The sequence below is a fragment of the Tribolium madens genome, unplaced genomic scaffold (genome assembly GCF_015345945.1).
Source record: "Tribolium madens isolate multiple individuals breed KSU strain unplaced genomic scaffold, Tmad_KSU_1.1 Scaffold_19;HRSCAF=116;Tcas5.2_LG9, whole genome shotgun sequence".
Lineage (NCBI taxonomy): Eukaryota > Metazoa > Arthropoda > Insecta > Coleoptera > Tenebrionidae > Tribolium > Tribolium madens.
In genome coordinates this window covers 709,102-715,490 of record NW_025400983.1, presented here as the reverse complement: position 1 = coordinate 715,490, position 6,389 = coordinate 709,102, and the positions used below count along the sequence as shown (strand labels likewise).

Sequence of the window (6,389 nt, the reverse complement as noted above, 5' to 3'; positions counted from 1 at the left end):
TGTCCAATTTTTAACTTGAACTGAAATCTTTAATCGGAAATTAGTGATTTGAAGAAAATATGCACAAATATGCAATATTTCCTAAAATATGCACCAAGTTGCCAAAATATGCATTTTTTAATTGGCTTATTTTAATCAAAAAACATAAGATATGCATAGAAAACTTATAATTTTGTTAATATACGTCTTAATGACAAATATGCATTTTGCATATAATCCGAGCCTTAGTGATGATAATAGTTTATTATTGCCCTTGGTCAGTAATGAAACCAGTGAAAAAAAAAACAATTTTACAACCTAAGTAATGATACTTTTAGAACTAGTGAAAAAAATTATTTATAAAAAAATATTTTTTTATTGTGCATTTCATTGCAATTATGAATTTTTTATCAAAACTTCGTCAAGTGTTGAATTGTTTATCAAAAGTGACAAAAAGGATTTTTTAGCAGAGCTTTTTATTACCCGAGATGCGTAGCCTATAGAAATCTTCTCTACTATATTTTATACAATTTTTTTTCACTACTAGCATATTTATCACAGAGAAATACAAAAGTGAAGAATATAACCTTACTTAATGAGCATATTGTCGTCATTCACAACTATTATTTTTTTAAATTTATTATTACCTAAAGTAATTAATTACTTACCTACCTGAGTTAGTAATTTAAATTGGTAGAATTATTTTATTTTTAGCGTAAATAAGGTTATGTAATTTTTTTACTTCTGCATTTATTAAAGAAATTTTCTAACCTCACAATATAAGAAATTTGTTAAAATAACATAGAAATTAGAACACACAAAAGTGTTAATTTGCCCTAAACCAGTAGTGTTTCAACATGAAATAAGCCCATTTGTTGTTTTGACAAAGTCAAAAAAATTAGAGGTGGGGTTATTCTAATGTTTTAATAAAAAAGTTTGTCTTTTTTTATTTGATTTTGCATTAATTTCATCTCAAAATACTTTTGTTAGTACTTGTGATGATAATAGTTTCAATAAATAATATTGGTATTCATTGTTGGCCTTGGTCAGTAATGAAATGATTACTGGCCAGTAAAAAAAACAATTTTGCAACCTCTTGACAAACTAAGTAATGATACTTTTTACAACTAGTAGTGAAAAAAATAATTTATAAACAAAGTGATGGAATATAAATCGTGGTCGTCACCTCCATAAAGCCCCATTTCCCCTAGGATGCAAAGCAAACAATTTTAACCGTTTATACCCAACATTCATTGTTATGGATTCTGAAGTTTATGGTTAATAAAAGCGAAATTTACGTTTTAAAACGCCTGTCTCTTACGCTAGCCATGTGAATCGAAATTTCCATTACAATACATTCAACGTTAAAATATTTTTTCTTTTTTTTTCTCGAAAAAAAAAATCAGGGCATTCATCCATAAAAAGCCGCATTTGTGCGAATCGGAAACCTTTGTGAACTTCAATTTTTTTATTGACTCATGAAAAGATATCAAAAAAATTAATTTCTCGCTGGATTTGTTTCCGAGCGAATTAATTAGATTCCTAATTAGCCAACCAAAATTTATAATAAATTACTTTTGGCTCCATTCGAACTAAAATGCGTTAATTCTTGTCAAAAATGAGCGAAAACAGGGCCTAAATCATGTGATGCACGGGCCATTAAGTGCCCTAATTTACAGAGGCTACTCAAAAGAGGACTTCCAAGTTAACTCGATGGGGATTCATTGTTGGTTTTAGCAGTGCACATAGCAAATAATTAGTTTTAGCACAAACTAAACTCAACACTAACAAAACGAAATTTTATTCAAACGAATTTCGTTTCAACCCTATTTTCATAAAACTGCTCCACTTATTATAATCACCCTAGTTTGCTTTAATTGATCCATTTAGGAACACTTGGGTATTAGGGTTGTGAAGAGTAATAGCTTGTCAAATTACTTTATCAATAGCTCAATTATCGACTAGTTTTTTACACGGCCTCAATTTCACGACAATGCCAACAATTATTTAATTACGACAGTTTTAGTTGAAAAAAGATTGACGGACTTGTATTTTTAGAAAAAAAAAAAAAAACTGTAATTGATCAAAATTAGACTCTGAAACTAAAATTAAACGCATGACCCCTTTTACTCGACCAAAATTCATTATCTACTTCGACGGAAGTAAAAGTCGCAAGTAACGAGTTTTTAAGCAAGCAAAATACAGTGCGGTCACTAATAATGCTAATTTTCAAACAAAAAAATAATTTAATCAAACTTTCGCTATTTTTGTGTAACAAAACCTTTGAAGTGTCCAAACATCCACTAATAGAATAATAGAATAGAAATGTTTTAACAGTCTAGAGCAATTTATCTTTTAAGGTTGGTAACACGAGAAATGCCAAGTTGAATGTCATGAAAGAAAATTAATTATCGAAACTTTCATTAAAGTAAGAATATTTTTAGAATATTGAGTTTAAAAAATGAATACCCGCTACTGAGTCGGAATTTCTGTTGTTAGTTACTATGGTAATTTTTATTCTGCAACTTTTATTACCATAGTTACATTACGTTTCTATAGTAAAACTTTATTTTCAGGCGACTCGTTTAGGATGGGAAAGGGGGGTTCAAAAAAATTTTAAAAAACCAGCCACTGTATTTTAATTTAAATTTTCAAAACAATGACTAAGCTGTGATTAGTATCTGTTGCAAATTGCAAAAAAACAAATAAAAATTGAAATATTCAATGTGATTTTACTTCTCCAAAATGACTATCTTGCTTTAATTACTGTTACAAATTGCCGTGGACAGTCAAGGTCAAACTCTTTAAAAATTTTGTATTGTACATAATAATAAGGTTATGTTATTAAAGGAATTACAGCTATTTGGAACAGATATTAGCTCAATTTATAGACAAAGTTGTAAAAATACAACCAAAAAATAAAGTTTCTTCAGTACTCAATATTTTTAGAAAAAATGACCCGCCACTGGGCCGGAATTTCTGTTGTTACTATGGTAATTTTCATTCTGCAACTTTTATTACCATAGTTACATTACGTTTCTACAGTAACACTTTATTTTCAGGCGACTCGTTTAAGATGGGAAAAGGGGGTTTCAAATAAATTTAAAAAKCCAGCCACTATATTTTAATTTAAATTTTCAAAACAATGACTAAGCTGTGATTAGTATCTGTTTCAAATTGCCAAAAAAACAATTAAAATTTGAAATATTCAATGTGATTTTACTTCTCCAAAATGACTATCTTGCTTTAATTACTGTTACAAATTGCCGTGTTATTAAAGGAATTCATTTACAGCTATTTGGAACGATATTAGCTCAATTTATAGACAAAGTTGTAAAAATACAACCAAAAAATAAAGTTTCTTCAGTACTCAATATTTTTAGAAAAAATGACCCGCCACTGGGCCGGAATTTCTGTTGTTACTATGGTAATTTTCATTCTGCAACTTTTATTACCATAGTTACATTACGTTTCTATAGTAACACTTTATTTTCAGACGACTCGTTTAGGATGGGAAAAGGGGGTTTCAAATAAATTTTAAAAATCAGCCACTATCCATTTTTATTTTTCTGAATCGGCTGAAATTTAACATACCCAGATTTTTACATTTCTGGACGAATTATAGCTTCAAGACACCAAAAAAGTTAGTTTGGGTCGTGTGTGTGTATGTCTGTCTGTAAACAGCATATCTCGAGAACGATAAGAGCTAGAAACTTGAAATTTGGTATGTAGTAAGGGGACATAGTACGAAACATTTGGTAAAAATCGGTCGCACCGTTCGGCCACAAAGACCAAAAATCAGAATTATACGGTTGAAGATACAATAAATAAATTTATGGAGATTAAAAAAACGTTGTTTAGTTTATTGGTGCACTCTGTTTAGCTATTTTTTTTAATCTTAAGGCTATTCAAGCCGGTCAAAAGAGTGTCTTAAAGGAATTGTTATTTTCTCTTTGTTTTTTTAAGAGAGAGGATTAAAAGCCCATATTTGTGAAGTCACGATTCTCGAAAAAGTTGATGAACAAGAGGCAAAACAGTTTAGGCCTTTGTGAAATTAAATCGTCCGTAAAATTTTTGCCAAGGGATAGGAAACAATTTCATTCCGGCGAACTTTTCCAAGTTGTCAAATCGAATTTGTGCATTTTCGTCAATTTAGTTATCCTAAAATCCCTCGGCCTGCTTTTCATTAAAATAATCGCAAAACGCATCTTGTCCGGTATTGAGATTGCATCAGTGGAAAAGTGAGTTCTTGCGCCACTTTTACCTTTTCGAAACATCAATTTTATTCAGTCTCACCTGAACTCGAAATTGCCATTTTCCATTTCCCTGATCAAAGTATGCGTGTCATATCCGGTCAAAATACCAATTGTTTTTGTGTGGCAATGTCTCACATGGCCAACTTTCGATTTGTCTCTTACCTTTCGCATGGAAGGTGCGCCAAGGTGAACGAACGAGACGACGTCTTCGAGGGCCGCACCGACGCCGACGACGCACGTCTACAAAACCACGCGCCACCGAAACAACTGCTGATTGCAAGATTCACAGCGTCGAGACGCTCGCTCTCACCGTCGATGTGAGAGGAGGACATGCGCGCCGAAACTGACACGATACACTCTTTCCACTCTTTTATAACCGAGGGGGTGGAGAACGACCGGCCCGGACTCTTACCCCGTTAGGCCCACATATTACCGCCGAAAGCCGGAGGAAAATCGCACGATTTTGCACAACGAGCGATTTTTCAGGTGAAAAGATGCCTTAATTAGCGAAAGCGCCCCTGAAATACCGGCTTTAAGGCCCTTTGATGTCTTCAAACACAAAAAGATTTAATAACATGTCTTCGCAAATTTTCAAAACAACGACTAAGCTGTGATTAGTATCTGTTTCAAATTGCCAAAAAAACTATTTAAAATTGAAGTATTCAATGTGTTTTTATTTCTCCAAAATGACTATCTTGCTTTAATTACTGTTACAAATTGCCGTGGACAGTCAAGGTCAAAGTGTTTAAAAATTCTGTATTGTACATAATAATAAGGTTATGTATAAGCTATTTGGAACATATATTAGCTCAATTTTATGTGCAAAATTTGCAAAAATACAAACAAAAAATAGAGTTTCTTAAATACTCAATGTGGTCTCATTGGTCAAAGTCTTTAAAAGTTCTGTATTATACATAATAATAACCTTACTTTATTAATGGAATTCATTCACAGCTATTTGGAACAGATATTAGCTCGATTTTTTGTGCAAAATTGCAAAAATACAAACAAAAAATTGAGTTTTTTTAAGTAGTCAATGTGGTCTCATTTTTCTAAAATAACTATCTTTCTTTAGTTACTGTTACAAATTGCCGTGGACGGTCAAGGTCAGTCGTAAAAAAATCTGTATTGACATAATACATCATAACTGTAAATAAAAGAATTCATTTACGGCAATTTGTAACGGATATTAGCAAAATTTACAACATATTAAAAACCAAAAAAGTTTTAGAAGAATTTAAGACATTAATTAAAACTTTAACAAAAATTACTCAAACTTACTTTAGCATTTGTTACAAATTGCTTAAAGTTGTGAAAAACTAGATTCCTATAAATTGCAAAGTGGCTTCAAAAACGATTTTTTCAATTGTCTATAGTAATTTGAAACACATATTAGCTCAATTTTATGTGCAAAATTGCAAAAATACAGACAAAAAATAGAGTTTCTTAAATGGTCTTATTGTTTTTTAAATAACTATCTTGCTTTAGTTACTGTTACAAATTGCCGTGGACGGTCAAGGTCAGTTGTAAAAAAATTTGTATTGTGCATAATCCATCATGACTGTGAATAAAAGAATTCATTTACAGCATTTTGTAACAGATATTAGCTCAATTTACAACATATCAAAAACCAAAAAAGTTTAGAAGAATTTAAGACATTAATTAAAACTTTAACAAAAATTACTCAAACTTACATTTCTTACAAATTGCTTAAAGTTGTGAAAAATTAGATTCCTATAAGTTACAAAGTGGCTTCAAAAACTATTTTGACAATTGTCTACAGCAATTTGAAACACATATTAGCTCGATTTTGTGTGCAAAACTTGGAAAAAAAGAACTCTAGAATTAGATTTTTTGAGTAAATTATGATTGTCTACCGCAATTTAGGACAGATTTTACGTACGCAACTGTAATTTATCAAATAACTAAACAAATTGATTTTTTTCTACATCAATTTGAAACATATATAAGCTAGAATTTATGTGAAAATACGAAAAATCTGTTAAAAATACTCTTGAAACTTGAAACTAAGATTACTGAATTTTAATTTAGTAATGTTACAAATTGCTAAAAAGACAAACTAGAAGAAATTTGAATAGTTTTAACTCAATAGACTGAAAAACTTTAATAAACCTGACATGCGAAAATTGAAAA

At 30.6% G+C, this 6,389-nt stretch overlaps 1 protein-coding gene across 1 annotated transcript in view; it reads right to left on the bottom strand.

The window, feature by feature from the left end:
- The window catches only part of LOC123015985 (somatostatin receptor type 2-like), a 146,883-nt gene extending 142,342 nt beyond the window's left edge, over positions 1-4,541 (bottom strand). Inside the window, exon 1 of the mRNA XM_044416127.1 lies at positions 4,398-4,541. The gene's annotated coding sequence lies outside the window, so the exon portion shown is untranslated. The remainder of the gene's footprint in view (positions 1-4,397) is intronic.
- Positions 4,542-6,389: the final 1,848 nt, after the last annotated feature.